Source organism: Hyperoodon ampullatus, assembly GCF_949752795.1.
Source record: "Hyperoodon ampullatus genome assembly, chromosome: 7".
Lineage (NCBI taxonomy): Eukaryota > Metazoa > Chordata > Mammalia > Artiodactyla > Ziphiidae > Hyperoodon > Hyperoodon ampullatus.
The window spans coordinates 39971045-39990304 of NC_136920.1; positions in this window are offsets into that span (position 1 = coordinate 39971045).

The following is a 19260-nucleotide window of genomic DNA, read 5'->3' on the forward strand; positions in this document are numbered from 1 at the left end:
ACACTTTCTTGAAGGAAAGTGGTCAGTTTCTAGTTTATTATGTTTCTTTACCATGCAAAGACTGTTGTCAATATTCGGGCATTCCAAGACATGGAAACAACCTAAATGTCCATTGACGGGTGAATGGATAAAGAAGATGTAGTACACGTATATACAATGGAAGACTACTCAGCCATAAAAAAAGAATGAAATAATGCCATTTGTAGCAACATGGATGCAATTAGAGATTATCATACTAAGTGAAGTAAGTCAGAAAGAGAAAGACAAATACCATATGATATCACATATATGTGGAATCTAAAAAATGACACAAATGAATGTATCTACAAAGCAGAAACAGACTCACAAACATAGAGAACAGAGTTGTGGTTGCCCGGGGTGTAGGGATGGACTGGGAGTTCGGGGTTAGTAGATGCAAACTATTACATATAGAATATAAAATAGATAAACAACAAGGTCCTACAGTATAGCACAGGGAACTATATTCAATCTCCTGGGATAAACCATAATGGAAAAGAATATTTTAAAATGTATATATATGTATAACTGAGTCACTTTGCTGTATAGCAGAAATTAACACAACATTGTAAATCAACTATACTTCAATAAAAAATAAAAATAAAGATTCGGGCATGGTCTGAGTGTGAGATCTTCCGACAAGGCTGGCTATTCAGGTCTACACACCGTGGCTCCCCTCTTCATTCAGTTAACAAATGTTTATGGAGCAACTATTGTAGGCCAGGCTTTGAGCAAGGAACTTACTGTGTATAGTTCTGCATGCTTTGTAGAATCCTAGAATTTCAGGGTAGGGTATCAATTTCATAAAAAAATAAATAGCTATATACTTCTTTATAGGCCTAAAAAACAGACTGGAAAAATTGAACTAAAATTTTGAGGTAGTTCCCATTGTATTGGAAATATGAATTCTTTTTATTTTCTTTGCAACTTTCTGCCTTTTCCATAATAAATATGCATTACTTTTATAATCTGAAAAAAGTATACAATACATTTTATTTTAAAGGAAAATCCCAGGGCTGAGAAGAACCATGAAGGCCAATTTTCCACTTCCTCTTGAAAACCATGATAGAAAGTCCATGTCAGGAGGGTTCTTGTTTTTCCATAAAAAGGACGCCTCACTGGCTGCCTCCAAGAAGTCCAGCCTGGGAATCTCTACCTGTAAACTGTATCTGGGAAGATTACAACTCATGGCCAAACTTCTGCCTACATTACAAAGAGACTTCATAACACTTCATAATGCATAACAGGTCCTCCAAAGGACGTGGCTGAATAACTGAACATGATTGATTGACCTAATCTGTGAATGCAGCCAGAGGGACATCCAGCAGGGGAGAAATCCTATCAGCCTAATTATGATGGGTACCAGTTATCAATGGTTGTAATCAGAGCAGCTGGCTTGATTTCGTCTCAAGAATGCTGTTCAGAGTTGCTCTGCAGGTTCCCGCACTGCCCGTCCAACTGTAGACAAGGCAGTGTACTGCACTTTATTGGGTCCTGGCTCACTAGGGATTTGTGTTCAAGGCAAGCACCCAAAAATTTTAGAGGAGAATTCTAGACCAGAATGGGTATAGCACAATGCCATAGGGAAAACATTGGACTTAACAATAAATCCAGATTTCAACCCTGACTCTTGCACTAACTGGGTGACTTTGGGCAAACACATTTATGCTCTCAGGGCTTAATTTCTTCAACTTCAAACGAAGGAATTAGGACTAGATGATGTCAAAGATCTGTACAGTCTTCCAGGACTTACAGTCTATAATAATATGTTTCTACATACAAAGATGACCTATCCAACCACATTAGTAGGCCAAGAAAGCTGTGTTATTTGTCCATTAGCAAATTGAGACATCAGCCTCAGCATGGGAGAGGTGGCTGATTGAGGCTAGAGGTAGTCTGCAATTGGAATAAGACATGTTCTCTGTGTAGAACTAAAAACATGTCTGGAATAGAAATCCAAACCTGGACCATGATCTTACTGGTATCATAATTTAATCAAATGAACTAAATAGTCAACATCTTATATCTTTACCAATTATGAAATAATATCAACAATAATACTACATCCTTAAAAAGCAACATTTAGTTACCATACACTGGTCACTCAAAACCATTTTATTAATCCTTGCAGTACCCTTGAGAAGTGAGTTGGAGATTCTAGTAACTTTGTTTGACAAAAATAGAGCTTTACTGCTACAGTAATCAAGACAATATGGTACTGGCACAAAAACAGAAATATAGATTAATGGAACAGGATAGAAAGCCCAGAGATAAACCTATGCACCTATGGTGACCTGATCTATGACAAAGGAGGCAAGGATATACAATGGAGGAAAAGACAGTCTCTTCAATAAGTGGTGCTGGGAAAACTGGACAGCTACATGTAAAAGAATGAAATTAGAACACTCCCTAACACCATACACAGAAATAAACTGAAAATGTATTAGAGACCTAAATGTAAGACCGGACACTATAAAACTCTTAGAGGAAAACATAGGAAGAACACTCTTTGACATAAATCACAGCAAGATCTTTTTTGATCCACCTCCTAGAGTAATGGAAATAAAAACAAAAATAAACAAATGGGACCTAATGAAACTTAAAAGCTTTTGCAAACAAGGGAAACCATAAACAAGACGAAAAGACAACCCTCAGAATGGGAGAAATTATTTGCAAATGGATCAATGGACAAAGGATTAATCTCCAAAATATATAAACAGCTCATGCAGCTCAATATTAAAAAACCAAACAACCCAATCCAAAAATGGGCAGAAGACCTAAATAAACATTTCTCCAAGGAAGACATACAGATGGCCAAGAAGTATATGAAAAGCTGCTCCACATCACTAATTATTAGAGAAATGCAAATCAAAACTACAATGAGGTATCACCTTACACCAGTTAGAATGGCCTTCATTAGAAAATCTACAAACAACAAATGCTGGAGAGGGTGTGGAGAAAAGGGAACCCTCTTGCACTGTTGGTGGGAATGTAAATTGATACAGCCACTATGGAGAAGGTATGGAGGTTCCTTAAAAAACTAAAAATAGAATTACCATATGATCCAGCAATCCCACTACTGGGAATATACCCAGAGAAAACCATAGTTCAAAAAGACTCATGCACCCCAGTGTTCACTGCAGCACTATTTACAATAGCCAGGTCATGGAAGCAACCTAAAAGCCCATCGACAGATGAACGGATAAAGAAGATGTGGTACATATATACAATGGAGTATTACTCAGCCATAAAAAGCAATGAAATTGTGTCTTTTGTAGAGACGTGGATGGACCTAGAGACTGTCATACAAGAGTGAAGTAAGTCAGAAAGAGAAAAACAAATATCGTATATTAACGCATATATGTGGAACCTAGAAAAATGGTACAGATGAACCAGTTTGCAAGGCAGAAATAGAGACACAGATGTAGAGAACAAGCGTATGGACTCCAAGGGGGAAAAGGAAATGGGGTGGGATGAACTGGGAGATTGGGATTGACATGTATATGCTAATGTGTATAAAATAGATAACTAATAAGAATCTGCTGTACAAAAAATATGTAAATTAAATTAATTTTTTTAAAATTAGAGCTTTACTTAATCATTGGAGAAGAGAGTGGTTTTCAAAGTAGATTCTCCATCCCACTTGGCCCAGTGGCCTTGACAGTCACTGGCCCCCAGAAACAGATTCGCAACGTGATATCTTCTAGATGTGTGAGGTTAGGCTCTCACACCCATACATTTTATTTTATTAATCTGGACTACATAGGTTCATGTTGAGTGTTTTATTGACTTCAACTCAAAAACCCTGCTGGTTTCTCTGATGCTTGAATTTCACACCTTGGCTTGGGAAAGCCAAGTACAAAATGTGAAATGAATTGCATCAAACACAAGTATTTCAAGGAAGACTGATCAATCACATCTGTTACTGAAACTCTAACACCATCACATCAGTCACTGGAAGCCCCAGAGTGGCTCATGAAACTCTGGAGGCTAGAAAATATTTTCCAGACTTCTGGCCATATAAAACAACTTATTCAGAGCTTTCTATAAAATTTTTAACCTCTATCCAAGTCAAAATTCTATCAAAGACTAAGTCCATGAAAAAGAAACTAAAAGGCCAAAAAAAAAATTTATACAGCTATAGGAATAAGAAGTGAGGAAATAGTTTTGTCTAAAATAGCACATGGCAGCTCAAACAATAATATATACAATAAGGTGGGGTGGATGGAATGAGTGGGAAAGTCTACTGAAAACTTAACAGTCGTAACTCTGACTTTGAGAAGCATTTTTTCAAAGAGATATCTATAGTCCATGTTTATTGATGTATTATTCACAATAGCCAAGATATGGAAACAACCTAAGTGTCTTGTCACTGGATGAATAGATAAAGATGTGGAATATATATACAATGGAATATTATTCAGCCATGAGAAAGAAAGATATCCTGCCATTTACAACAACATGGATGAACCTGGAGGGCATTATGCTAAGTGAAATAAGCCAGACAGGGAAAGACAAATACTGCATGGTATCATGTACATGTGAAATCTAAAAAGAAAAGAAAAGTGGAACTAATAGAAATAGAGAGTAGAAAAGTGGTTGCCAAGGGGAAAGGTTAGTATAAGGGTATAACACAGTGACCAGAGTTGATAACACTGTGCTGTATAATAGAAACTATTTTTTTTTTTTTTTTGCAGTATGGGGGCCTCTCACTGTTGTGGCCTCTCCCGTTGCAGAGCACAGGCTCCGGATGTGCAGGCTCAGCGGCCATGGCTCACGGGCCCAGCCGCTCCGTGGCATGTGGGATCTTCCCGGACCGGGGCACAAACCCGTGCCCCCTGCATCGGCAGGCGGACTCTCAACCACTGCGCACCAGGGAAGCCCCCTAGAAACTTTTTAAAAGAGTGTAATTTAAATGTTCTCACCAAAAGAAAAAAAGATAAATATGTGAGATGATGGATGTATTAACTAGATGGGAGAATCATTTCACAATGTATATGTATATCAAATCATCATGATGTACACTTTAAATATCTTACAATGTTATTTGTCAATTACACCTCAATAAAGCTGAAAAAAAATAAATAAATAGCAAAAAAAAAAGGAAGAGGTGGAGTGGGGAGAGAGAGAAAGAGAAGAACTAAGCCACCTGCAGAGTGGGACACTGGGATCTATGGAATACTGGCATAATATGAACACATAATTGATATTTAACAAATATTGGTTGATTGAATGAATGAATGAATGATAATGGCCAGTGTGGGTAAGGACCCTAGTCAGCTATTATGTCCCATTAAGCTCCCAAAGTAGACCTGTCTACCCTAAGAGAGAGTATGAGGCCAGATGGACCTTTGGACTTAAGGAGTTTAGCCTTTGGTCTCCCCGACCACCAGAACTCTTTTTGGATCCACTTCTAGAGCTGCCTAAGCCAGAAACTGTTTTTTTTTTTTTTTTTTTTTTTTTGTCTGGGCGTGCCATGCAGCTTGTGGGATCTTAGTTCCCCAACCAGGGATTGAATCCAGGCCCCAACAGTGAAATCACCGAGTTCTAGCCACTGGACTGCCAGGGAATTCCCTGGTCATCCTTGATTAACTGATTACATCTCACATCAAATCAATCACCAAGCTTTGTCCAGTTTAACTTTCAAATGTCTCAAGGATGCAACTCCCCTCTGCTTTCATTGTCTCATCCTTAGCTCAGCCACCATCCCTTCTCACTGAGACACGGCAATGACTTCAGTGGGTCCTGGTCTTTCTTACCTCCAACCCTTTCTCCACACTTTGTTGTAATATTTTTAAAACACAAATTTGATCATGTCACTCCTTGATCAAAATAATCCAATGGTTCATTATTCCCAGGAGAAAGTCTGGACCACTTAACATGGCATAGAAGGCCCAACTATTGCAAAGTATTTGCAGTCCCTGAATTAGCTCCCCTCTTGGTCTTTTGGATATTCAGCCATTCCTAGAGCTGGAGCGAGAGTGTTCTTCCTGCCTCACCTTGCAAAATACAACTTATCCTTCACATCTCAGATTTGGTTATGTGTCCCCCTAGACTGTCCTGTTCTTGCTTCATTACAGCATGTATCACCCTGAACTTTAATTATCTGTTAATATGCCTGTAGAATTTAGTTCATAGTATACGTATGTAAGAGCAGAGATTCTATTTATTCGTATCCCTAGCATTGGTATAGGGGCTTCGCAAGGTAAGCAAGCACCCAATATGTGTTTGTCGAATGAATGAATATAGCACTGAATGGTGTTGTTTGGCACAAGCATCCCTCAGTTTAACATGTCCTTTGGAAAGTATTCTCTTTGCAACCTCACCCCCCTCCTCTGCTCCTTTGGCAATTTCTCCACCTAAAACCCACACCCTATCTGCCTCTGTTTCCTGGCTTTATTCTGACCTTCTCATCCGGTCTAACTGGCTGAGATTATCCCATTTATGCTCCCACTTCAGTGTGCATACCTGCTCCTCTGCCCAGCATGCCCCTGAAGCCCGTGCCCATCATATATCAGCCTCCCTCCCCAAGACTGGGATGCAACTACACTTCTGATTATCCACAGGAGATACCTGCCCACCTAATGCAGCCAAGTCATACCTAGACCTCTAACCAATAACCTCCAGGGTCATTTCTGGGGTGGGAGTGGGGGGGCTTAATCTGGAAATACAGTTCAGAAAAACCGTATCCATACTTTGATTCTGCCTTAACTGCCATAATACAGCTCCATTAGTAGAGAAGAGATTAATTGTCTAGAAGTCCCATGCTTAGGGAATCGGATGGCATATTCCATCATTCAGGCATTCAAGCAGCCGTGGGTTCTAAAGAATATGAACACCCTCATAGCAAGGAGGTCCACTTGCTGATATCTTATACTATAAATCAAGATATACATAAAAGTATGTATAGATATAAATATATAAAATGAATTAATTCATTCATTTGATAAATATTTACTTGGTGTCTCCTATGTACAAGTCACTGTGCTAAGTGCTTGGGATAGAAAAGGATAAATACAGCCCTTCCTTCAAAGAGTTTTCAACCTTGTAGGGGAGACAAATATCTGGACACATTATTACAGAACAATGTACTAAGTGCAAGCTTAGAGGCATGCACAAAGTAAACCAAAGATCTGTAAATCATAGAATCTGGAAATTAGATGGGATCTTAGGACCTTTAGTCTAACCCTTGCCTTATGCATGACTCTCCAGTATATGCAGCCTGTACTTCAATACCCAGTGAGAAGGACCTCACTTTCTCCCCAGGCAGCCCACTGTATTTGTGAACCCTTCAGTCAAGCAATTCATTTTAAAATTTTCGACAAAATATTGATATTCACCAACAACCCTCAGTGCTGCTTAGCCATTCTAGAGCCTCCTGCCCCTTGTTCTGCGCTTCAAAAGCTTCTTGAAGGTGAGATACTCTTCCAGGAATATCAAGATTTTACCCCAGTTCTAATACTCTCCAAGCAGATCTGGACCTTATTCTTCAGTGAGTCAGGAATCAGAAGGAACATTCCATCTTGGTTATGAGTAGGGGGTATAAATCTATCTGGTCACAGAAACAAACCAAATGACTAAATTGAAGCACAAGAAGGAAGAGGTCACAAGATGGGATCTTCCTTCTCAACTAGGAATTTCTAGCTAAGATCTCTATTATCTAGGATCTAGGTGTCTTAGTCAAGATGGGGTGCTATGACAAAGTACCACAGACTGGGTGGCTTATAAACAACAGAAATGTATTTCTCACAGTTCTTGAGACTGGAAGTCTGGGATTAAGGTACCAGCATGGTCAGGTTCTGGAGGGACTCTCTTCCATTTCAGACTACTGACTTATTGTATCCTCACATGGCAGAAGGAGAGCTAGAGAGCTCTCTGGGGGGTCCCTCTTAAAAAGGCACTAATCACATGCATGAGAGCTCCACCCTTATGATCTAAGTCCTTGCCAAAGGCTCCACTTCCTAAGACAATCACATTGGGGGTTAGGACTTCAACATACGGATTTTGAGGGAACACAAACTTTCAGTCCTTTGCACTAGGTCTAGCCTGGTATCAGCTATCAGAAAAAAAACAATCATCGGCGACCTTGTGGACCACAGTATGATAGAGGGCACTCTCCTCTTGGGCTGCCCCAAGGGTTTGGCTCCGATGAGTTTCAATTTCTAAACTTAGAAGGATATTTCCCTTTCAGCTCCAAATAAACCACATATATTAGAGTATACATCTGGGCTCTTAATATTCAAATGATAAAATTCAACGGCAGACTTTTAAGCTTGGATGGAAGAAAAGAGAGAGTAGAACACTGTAAATATCCGCTGTGAAAGGTTACATCTCTTTATGTGGATAAAAAGACACGAAATGCTAGAGGCACAGAGTCTTCCTCTGTCTGAAATGGCTGTTTAGAGAGTTGACATGATTCCCCTGGGCTTTGTATTTGTTTCCACATATTCTTATCAAATTTGTAGAATTGGAAAGTTTGAGTAACTTAAAAACCAGTCTTTCAGATTGGCTTATCCACCTGGGCGGAGTATTTGTGAAGTTCCTGTGGAATTTATTGATGTTAATATTTTAAGTACTCCAATAAATAATCTATGCTACTACTCTCTAAGGAGCTGTGACAACAAGCATATTTTTAGGAAACTTAATGAAGTTATACGATGATGAGATCCTTTGCAGAACTCTCAGTGACTCAGGCTTTTCATCTCTAGAGTCAGTCCATTGAGACCAAGCTCAGAAGTTCCCTCCACCATGAAACTTTCCCAAGCAGAGTTATTTCCTTCTCCCTTTGCACTTCTCAGAACTTTTTATAGTCCATTAAGACCACACTTTTCCATTGGATGATAATACTCTCTTTATAAGACGATTGTCATCCTCTTTAGAAGGTAGTCTTCTTAGGACAAAATCATATCTTATCCACCCTTTCGTGCCCACTGTTAGTGCAATGGCTGGCCAGACTTGGGCTCAGGCAGTGCTTGCTGAATGGATGAAACTGACACACCTACAGCTGAGAAACTCAAATGAGTCTGTGCCTGCAAACTCTTCACATAACTCACGTTAAATCAGCAAGCATAACACATGATTTGCCACCATATGCTGCCATCCAGGCAGCATAATGCCCAAGGACACCCTGATGAGCAAAGAAAAAGGAGAATAAATATTTTCAGAAAACTGGGTTCTTGCCTGGCTTGGGATTGCTACTCAAATTGTAACCCCAGATGAATCACTTCATCTTGTTGGAGCTCAGTTTTTCCAGTGTATGAAATAGGGCTCATAAAGTCCATTATTCCATCTTTATCAGAGTTTCATGAGAATTGTATGTCAGCTGCAGAATCATCAAAACAATATGCAAATGCACAGCAAATTTGCTTGTAGATATCACTTGATATGCAGCATTGAATTCCAACTTGGAGTTGCCCAACTTGGGAGGTGACAGAGCATCCAGGAGGCAGTGTTAAATGTAATGGGTAAGAGCAAGGACTTTGGGAACAGATCTAGATTTAAATCGCAGGTCCACCATTTCCTAGCAAGAGCTGTAAGCAAGGGATATAATGTCATTGAACCTAATTTTTCCCATCTGTCATAGGGGATCATACTTTGTGAAGTTGCTGTCAGGGTTAAATAAGAAATATCTATAATGTACCTCGTATAGATCATGGCCAGTAATAAAACTCAATAAATGGCAATAGTAGTTGTTTTTATTAAAATTATTATTAACTCTTTAAGTAGATACACTTCTGGAAGTGACTTAGTCCCATCCACAGACTTCATTCCATGGGGAACCAGGATAAACTGTGGCAAAGCATTAGGAAGCAGTCATTTGTCCCCACAGGAAGGCTGCTGGAAAAGGACAGCCTTCCCGGAAAAGGACATTTGTAAAAAGTGGGCAAGAATACAAATGTGAAACATTTGCTGTGTGCTGGTCCTGGAAAGGAAGGGGGAAAATGAGGCAGAAAAGACTAACAGAGGCCAAGAGGCCCAGCAAAGCTCTGTAAGGACTTGCTGAGGTAGAGTCGTGAACAATGCTGCCTGGGTATGGGATGTTGGAAAACCACAAGAGAGGATTAAGTGGTTCTGTTTGAGAAAAGGAATCAGGCTGCAGTCTATGGGGCAAAGAGAGAGAGAGCCAGAGCAAGATGAACTGCCACAGCTCTGATTATGAACCAAGAATAATATACTGATGTGGGCCCCACAGCAAAGAACTGTCGTTCATACACAGATCTTTACAGCCAGACCTGTGCAGGGAGAGATAGCAGAGTCACCATCTAACCCAGCTATCCATGAGAAAGATAATGTGAGTCACATGTATCATTTTAAAATTTCTAAGAGCCACATTTAAAAAAAAGTAATACAGGTGAAATTAATTTTAATAATATATTTTCTTTAACCCACTATATCCAAAATAGTATTTCAACATGTATTCAATACAAAAAATTACTAATGAGAATGTCAGATTTCTTTTATTCATACCCACTCTTCAAAACCCAGTCAATTACCCCACAGCCAATTTGTACCAGCCACACCTCAAGTGCTCAAAAGTCACATGTGGCCCAGAGCTAATCACAAGGGAACATGAATTCCATTCTCCTAGACCTCCTAGGCTGCTGTTAAGAACTTTTAAAAACCCAGATGCATAGAGCAAGAAAAGACCTTTGGAGATGTACAGCATGCAAGGGCCATCTATTCATTCCTGACAGTTTTTCTTTAACATCTTTGCTTGAATTTAAACAGTTTCACACCCCATTGAAAACTTCCTCCAATTCGGCACTCACCGATGACCAACTTAGTGCTTGGCCTGGGCAGGTTAATCGTGGTGGATGTTCCATCCACTTTCCCATTCTAAGGGGAACTGCCTTACCCATGCCTTCCCCCTGCAATCCCAAGGCAGTTTTATGTTTTATGTTTTACGTTTTATGTTCTCCCCAGGCCCTCTCTGGCCTGGGTGACCAGGGATGAATAGGTGTATGACTCATGAACTGTTAGCTCCATCTCTGTAGTCACCTGGTGTGGAAAAGCTTGTCCAACCAGAGACAGACCACTGTGGACTAGTTGGGCCAATCAGCTCCTCTATCAGTATTATAGAGGCAGAATCAAGCAGTCGATAGGGAGAAGCATCAGAAGAAGACACACACACAAGAAGCAGAAAGCATTACAATAATGTGGGGTTTCCAGTCAATTCTCAGGTTTCTTCAGGCTCCTCTTTGATCTGTTTTCCAGATCAGGCTTCCAAAGGGCATTTCATTTTAACAAAGCAGTTCTCCAGATGAAAGAAGTTTGAAAGCCTCCTATGGGAGGGTCTCCAAGTAACCCTGGTTCTCTGTTGGAACCTTCCAATATCAAACACAATCTGGGCTCCTGAGGCACAGCTGTTTTGCTATTTCTGGTTTTCTATGAGATTTCTGTATCTTTTATGGTCATGATTAGTTTATATGAATCCCTTATGTATGGAGGAAGCCTGAATGAATCTATACCTTTCAACAAAAAGGCCTACTACAGAGATGGATGCTTTCACACACATTCAAGCAAAGCTCTTTCCACCACCTCCCTCTGGACTTGTTTGCACTCCATCTCATGCCTACATTTAGCCTGATAGAGATGTGATGGATTACTTTGGGTTGCATTCCCAAATAACTATATTCTGAAAAGACCTCATTGCGGTGGCCTTCTGGGGACCCTTTAAAGCCTCACATCATCTACAGGAGTGGTTCTGAACCGTGACTGCACATCATAACTACCTGGGGTACTTTCAAAATACCCTGATGTCCACAGCCTCTCCCAGACCTGTGAAATCAGAATCTCTGGGGGCAGGTCCCTGGGCATCTGTATTTCTTAAAAGCTTCCCAAGTAATTCTAATATGCAGTCACAATTGAGAAACACTAATATACATGATATGCCCTTGTACAGGCTTGGATTTCTGGCAGAGAAAATCATGTACTGTTTTTAATTATAAAATAAATACGTATTTGTTTTTTAAAGAATACATAAAAAGTGGAGAATTGTCCAAAGTGGAAAAAAGTAAGTCTCATTCATCAATAGAATCCCCAACAGTCTCACTCCCTGGAAGTAACTATTTTAGATTCATGTGTGCCCTTCCAAAAATTGTCTATGCCTATGCAAATATATGTGTACATATATGTATATATATGCACATGTATTTACACATACAAAGATATGTATATATAGAGAGAGACACACACATGAATAGTATACAAACACACACGCACATACTTTTTTTTGCTGTGACTGGCTTTTTTTTCACACTAATATATTTTGGTTATTAGCCTAGAAATTTTTCATTTGAAAAATAATGGCAGGGTTTGAGAGGATATTTACTTTCTCAGATAACACAACAAATTATAAAGCTAAAGTAATTCAAAGAAGGTAATCTTATTCCTGGAATAAACTGGCTAGAATAAAACATTTAAAAAATAATCAATGAAATTGATTTGGTATATGAAAAAAATGGACATTTCAAGTCAGTGGGGAAAAGATGGATTACTCAATAAACTGTATTGGGATAATTGGCTACTTTTTAAAAAGTGGACTCTTTCCAAGTGGTGGTCAATTATCCCAGTGCTACTAGACTGAAATGCCACATTGCTATGTTTATTGGATCTATTTCTGGACTCTTCATGCTTTTCCATGATCTCTCTAGTGTTGCACCAGTATTTTAATTATTGTAAATGTCATGACATGCTTTAATATCTAGTATGGCTAGACTTCCTTCCTGACATTACTTTTCCCCCCAGAAATTGCCTGGCTAGGGACACATCACCCACTCCACATCCACCAAGCAGCCCAGGAGGCTCTTGCAGTAATAAAGCAAGAGCCCAAATAATCCCAGAGGAACAAGGAAGCCCATATTAGTATTGCAAGAGCACTGAAAACAAATTGTCATTGCAACTATAGCTCACAAAAGTTGGCCAGAACCTGTACTTTAAGTCTAAATAGGGGAGGAGCTTCAAGATGGCAGAAGAGCAAGAAGTGGAGATCATCTTGCTCCCCACAAATACATCAGAAATACATCCACATGTGGAACAACTCCTACAGAACACCTACTGAACGCCGGCAGAAGACCTCAGACTTCCCAAAAGGCAAGAAACTCCCTATTTACATGGACAGGGCAAAAGAAAAAAGAAAAAACAGAGACAAGAGAATAGGGACAGGACCTGCACCTGTGGGAGGGAGCCGTGAAGGAGGAAAGGTTTCCACACACTAGGAAGGCCCTTCGCGGGCAGAGATGGGGGGTGGCAGAGGGGGGAAGCTTCGGAGCCACGGAAGAGAGCCCAGCAACAGGGGTGCGGAGGGCAAAGCGGAGAGATTCCCGCACAGAGGATTGGTGCCGACCGGCACTCACCAGCCTGCGAGGCTTGTCTGCTCACCCACCGGGACGGACGGGGGCTGGGAGCTGAGGCTCGGGCTTCAGAGGTCAGATCCCAGGGAGAGGACTGGGGTTGGCTGCGTGAACACAGCCTGAAGGGGGATAGTGCGCCACAGCTAGCCGGGAGCGAATCCAGGAAAAAGTCTGGAACTGCGGAAGAGACAAGAGACTTTTTCTTCCCTCTTTGTTTCGCAGTGTGCGAGGAGAGGGGATTAAGAACACCACATAAACGAGCTCCAGAGGCGGGCATGAGACGCTAAAGCTGCTGCTACAGCCACCAAGAAGCCTGTGTGCAAGCACAGGTCACTATCCACACCTCCCCTCCCGGGAGCCTGTGCAGCCCGTCACTGCCAGGGTCCCGTGATCCAGGGACAACTTCCCCGGGAGAACGCACGGCACGCCTCAGGCTGGTGCAATGTCACGCCGGCCTCTGCCACCGCAGGCTCGCCCCAAATCCGTACCCCTCCCTCCCCCCAGCCTGAGTGAGCCAGAGCCCCCTAATCAGCAGCTAATTTAACCCCGTCCTGTCTGAGCAAAGAACAGATGCCCTTAGGTGACCTACACACAGAGGCGGGGCCAAATCCAAAGCTGAACCCCGGGAGCTGTGCGAACAAAGAAGAGAAAGGGAAATCTCTCCCAGCAGCCTCAGGATCAGCGGATTAAATCTCCACAATCAACGTGATGTACCCTGCATCTGTGGAATACCTGAATACAGAACAAATCATCCCAAAATTGAGGCGGTGGACTTTGGGAGCAAAGATATATATATATTTTTTCCCTTTTTCTCTTTTTATCAGTGTGTATGTGTACGCTTCTGTGTGTGCTTTTGTTTGTATAGCTTTGCTTTTACCATTTGTCCTATGGTTCTGTCTGTCCATTTTTTTTTTTTTCTGTTTTTTGTTTTTTTGTTTTAGTATAGATTTTAGCGCCTGTTATCATTGGTGGATTCGTTTTCTGGTTTGATTGCTCTCTTCTTTCTTTCTTTCTTTTTTTTATTACTTTTTAAATTCTTTTTTATTTTTAATAATTATTTTTTATTTTAATAAATTTATTTTTTCTTTCTTTCTTTCTTTCTTTCTTTCTCCCTTTTATTCTGAGCCATGTGGATAACAGGGTCTTGGTGCTCTGGCCAAGCGTCAGACCTGTGCCTCTGAGTTGGGAGAGCCGAGTTCAGGACATTGGTCCATCAGAGACCTCCCAGCTCCACGTAATATCAAATGGTGAAAACCTCCCAGAGATCTCCATCTCAACACCAACACCCAGCTTCACTCAATGACCAGCAAGTTACAGTGCTGGACACCCAATGCCAAACAACTAGCAAGACAGGAACACAACCCCACCCATTAGCAGAGAGGTTGCCTAAAATCGTAATAAGGTCACAGACACCCCAAAAAAACCACTAGATGCAGACCTGTGCACCAGAAAGACAAGATTCAGCCTCATCCACCAGAACACAGGCACCAGTCTCCTCCACCAGGAAGCCTACACAGCCCAATGAACCAATCTTAGCCACTGGGGGCAGACACCAAAAACAATGGGAATTACAAACCTGCAACCTGCAAAAAGGAGACCCCACACAGTAAGTTAAACAAAATGAGAAGACAGAGTAACACACAGCAGATGAAGGAGCAAGGTAAAAACCCACCCTACCAAACAAATGAAGGGGAAACAGGCAGTCTACCTGAAAAAGAATTCAGAATAATGATAATAAAGATGACCCAGGGCTTCCCTGGTGGCACAGTGGTTGAGAGTCCGCCTGCCGATGCAGGGGACACGGGTTCGTGCCCCGGTCCGGGAAGATCCCACATGCCGCGGAGCGGCTAGGCTCGTGAGCCATGGCCGCTGAGCCTGCGCGTCTGGAGCCTGTGCTCAGCAGTGGGAGAGGCCACAACAGTGAGAGGCCCGCGTACCACAAAAAAATATAAATAAATAAATAAGGATGATCCAAAACCTTGGAAATACAATGGAGAAAATAAAAGAAACGTTTAACAAGCACCTAGAAGAACTAAAGAGCAAACAAACAATGATGAACAACACAATAAATGAAATTAAAAATTCTCTAGAAGGAATCAATAGCAGAATAGCTGAGGCAGAAGAACGGATAAGTAACCTGGAAGATAAAATAGTGGAAATAACTACTTCAGAGCAGAATAAAGAAAAAAGAATGAAAAGAAGGGAGGACAGTCTCAGAGACCTCTGGGAGACCATTAAATGCACCAACATTTGAATTATGAGGGTCCCAAAAGAAGAGAAAAAGAGAGGGACTGTGAAAATATTTGAAGAGATTATAGTTGAAAACTTCCTTAATATGGGAAAGAAAATAGTTAATCAAGTTCAGGAAGTGCAGAGAGTCCCATACAGGATAAATCCAAGGAGAAACATGCCAATACACATATTAATCAAACTATCAAAAATTAAATACAAAGAAAAAATATTAAAAGCAGCAAGGGAAAAACAACAAGTAACATACAAGGGAATCCCATATGGTTAACAGCTGATCTTTCAGCAGAAACTTTGCAAGCCAGAAGGGAGTGGCAGGACATCTTTAAAGTGAAGAAAGGGGAAAATGTACAACCAAGATTACTCTACCCAGCAAGGATCTCTCTTTCAGATTCGACTGAGAAATTAAAACCTTTACAGACAAGCAAAAGCTAAGAGAATTCAGCACCACCAAACCAGCTTTACAACAAATGCTAAAGCAACTTCTCTAGACAGCAAACACAAGAGAAGGAAAAGACCTACAATAAAAAACCCAAAACAATTAAGAAAATGGTCATAGGAACACACATGTCGATAATCACCTTAAATGTAAATGGATTAAATGCTCCAACCAAAAGACATACACCAGCTGAATGGATACAGAAACAAGACCCATATATATGCTGTCTACAAGAGACCCACTTCAGACTTAAGGACACATACAGACCGAAAGTGAGGGGATGGAAAAAGGTATTCCATGCAAATGGAAATCAAAAGAAAGCTGGAGTAGCAATTCTCATATCAGACAAAATAGACTTTAAAATAAAGACTATTACAAGGGACAAAGGACACTACATAATGATCAAGGGATCAATCCAAGAAGAAGATATAACAATTGTAAATATTTATGCACCCAACATAGGAGCACCTCGATATATAAGGCAAATACTAACAGCCATAAAAGGGGAAATCGACAGTAACACAATCATAGTAGGGGACTTTAACACCCCACTTTCACCAATGGACAGATCAACCAAGATGAAAATAAATAAGGAAACAAGCTTTAAATGATACATTAAACAAGATGGACTTAATTGATATTTATAGAACACTCCATCCAAAAAAAACCAGAATACACTTTCTTCTCGAGGACTCATGGAACATTCTCCAGGATAGATCATATCTTGGGTCACAAATCAAGCCTTGGTAAATTTAAGAAAATTGAAATCGTATCAAGTATCTTTTCCAACCACAACGCTATGAAAGTAGATATCAATTACAGGAAAAAGTCTGTAAAACATACAAACACATGGAGGCTAAACAATATACTACTTAATAACCAAGAGATCGCTGAAGAAATCAAAGAGGAAATCAAAAAATACCTAAAAAAAAAGACAATAAAAACATGATGACCCAAAACCTATGGTATTCAGCAAAAGCAGTTCTAAGAGAGAAGTTTATAACAATACAATCTTACCTTAAGAAACAAGAAACATCTCAAATAAACAACCTAACCTTACACCTAAAGCAATTAGAGAAAGAAGAACAAAAAACCCCAAAGTTAGCAGAAGGAAAGAAATCATAAAGATCAGATCAGAAATAAATGAAAAAGAAATGAAGGAAACAATAGCAAAGATCAATAAAACAAAAAGCTGGTTCTTTGAGAAGATAAACAAAATTGATAAATCATTAGCCGGATTCGTCTAGAAAAAAAGGGAGAAGACTCAAATAAATAGAATTAGAAATGAAAAAGGAGAAGTAACAAATGACACTGCAGAAATCCAAAGGATCATGAGAAATTACTATAAGCAACTCTATGCCAATAAAGTGGACAACCTGGAAGAAATGGACACATTCTTAGAAATGCACAATGTGCCAACACTGAACCAGGAAGAAATAGAAACTATAAACAGACCAATCACAAGCTGAAATTGAGACTGTGATTAAAAATCTTCCAAGAAACAAAAGCCCAGGACTAGAAGGCTTCACAGGCGAATTCTATCAAACATTTAGAGAAGAGCTAACACCTATCCTTCTCAAACTTTTCCAAGATATAGCAAAGGAAGGAACACTCCCAAACTCATTCTACAAGGTCAACATCACCCTGATATGAAAACCAGATGAAGATGTTACAAAGAAAGAAAAATACAGGCTGATATCACTGATGAACATAGATGCAAAAATACTCAACAAAATACTAGCAAACAGAATCCAACAGCACATTAAAAGGATCATACACCATGATCAAGTAGGGTTTATCCCAGGAATGCAATGATTCTTCAATATACACAAATCAACCGATGTGATATACAATGTTAACAAATTGAAGGAGAAAAACCATATGATCATCTCAATAGATGCAGAGAAAGCTTTCGACAAAATTCAACACCCATTTATGTTAAAAACCCTCCAGAAAGTAGGCATAGAAGGAACTTACCTCAACATAACAAAGGCCATATATGACAAACCCACAGCCAACATCGTCCTCAATGGTGAAGAACTGAAAGCATTTCCACTAAGATTAGGAACAAGTCAAGGATGTCCACTCTCACCACTAGTATTCAACATGTTTTGGAAGTTTTAGCCAAAGCAAACAGAGAAGAAAAAGAAATAAAAGGAATCCAAATCAGAAAAGCAGAAGTAAAGCTCTCACTGTTTGCAGATGACATGATACTATACATAGAGAATCCTAAAGATGGTACCAGAAAACTACTAGAGCTAATCAATGAGTTTGGTAAAGTAGCAGGATACGAAATTAATGCACGGAAATCTCTTGCATTCCTATACGCTACTGATGAAAAAACTGAAAGAGAAATTAAGGAAACACTCCCATTTACCATTGCAACAAAAAGAATAAAATACCTAGGAATAAGCCTACCTAAGGAGGTAAAAGACCTGTATGCAGAAAATTATAAGACACTGATGAAAGAAATTAATGATGATACAAATAGATGGAGAGATATATCATGTTCTTGGATTGGAAAAATCAACATTGTGAAAATGACTATACTACCCAAAGCAATCTACAAATTCAATGCAATCCCTATCAAACTACCAATGGCATTTTTCACAGAACTAGAACAAAAAATTTCACAATTTGTATGGAAACACAAGAGACCCCGAATAGCCAAAGCAATCTTGAGAAAGAAAAACAGCTGGAGGAATCAGGCTCCCTGACTTCAGACTATACTACAAAGCTACAGTAATCAAGACAGTATGGTACCGACACAAAAGCAGAAATGTAGATCAATGGAGCAGGAGAGAAAGCCCAGAGATAAACCCATGCACATATGGTCACCTTATCTTTGATAAAGGAGGCAAGAATATACAATGGAGAAAAGATAGCCTTTTCAATAAGTGGTGCTGGGAAAACTGGACAGGTACATGTATAAGAATGAAAGTAGAACACTTCCTAACACCATACACAAAAATAGACTCAAAATGAATTAAAGACCTAAATGTAAGGCCAGACACTATAAAAGTCTTAGAGGAAAACATAGGCAGAACAGTCTATGACATAAATCACAGCAAGATCCTTTTTGACCCACCTCCTAGAGAAATGGAAATAAAAACAAAAATAAACAAATGGGACCTAATGAAACTTTAAAACTTTTGCAAATCAAAGGAAACTAAAAACAAGACAAAAAGACAACCCTCAGAATAA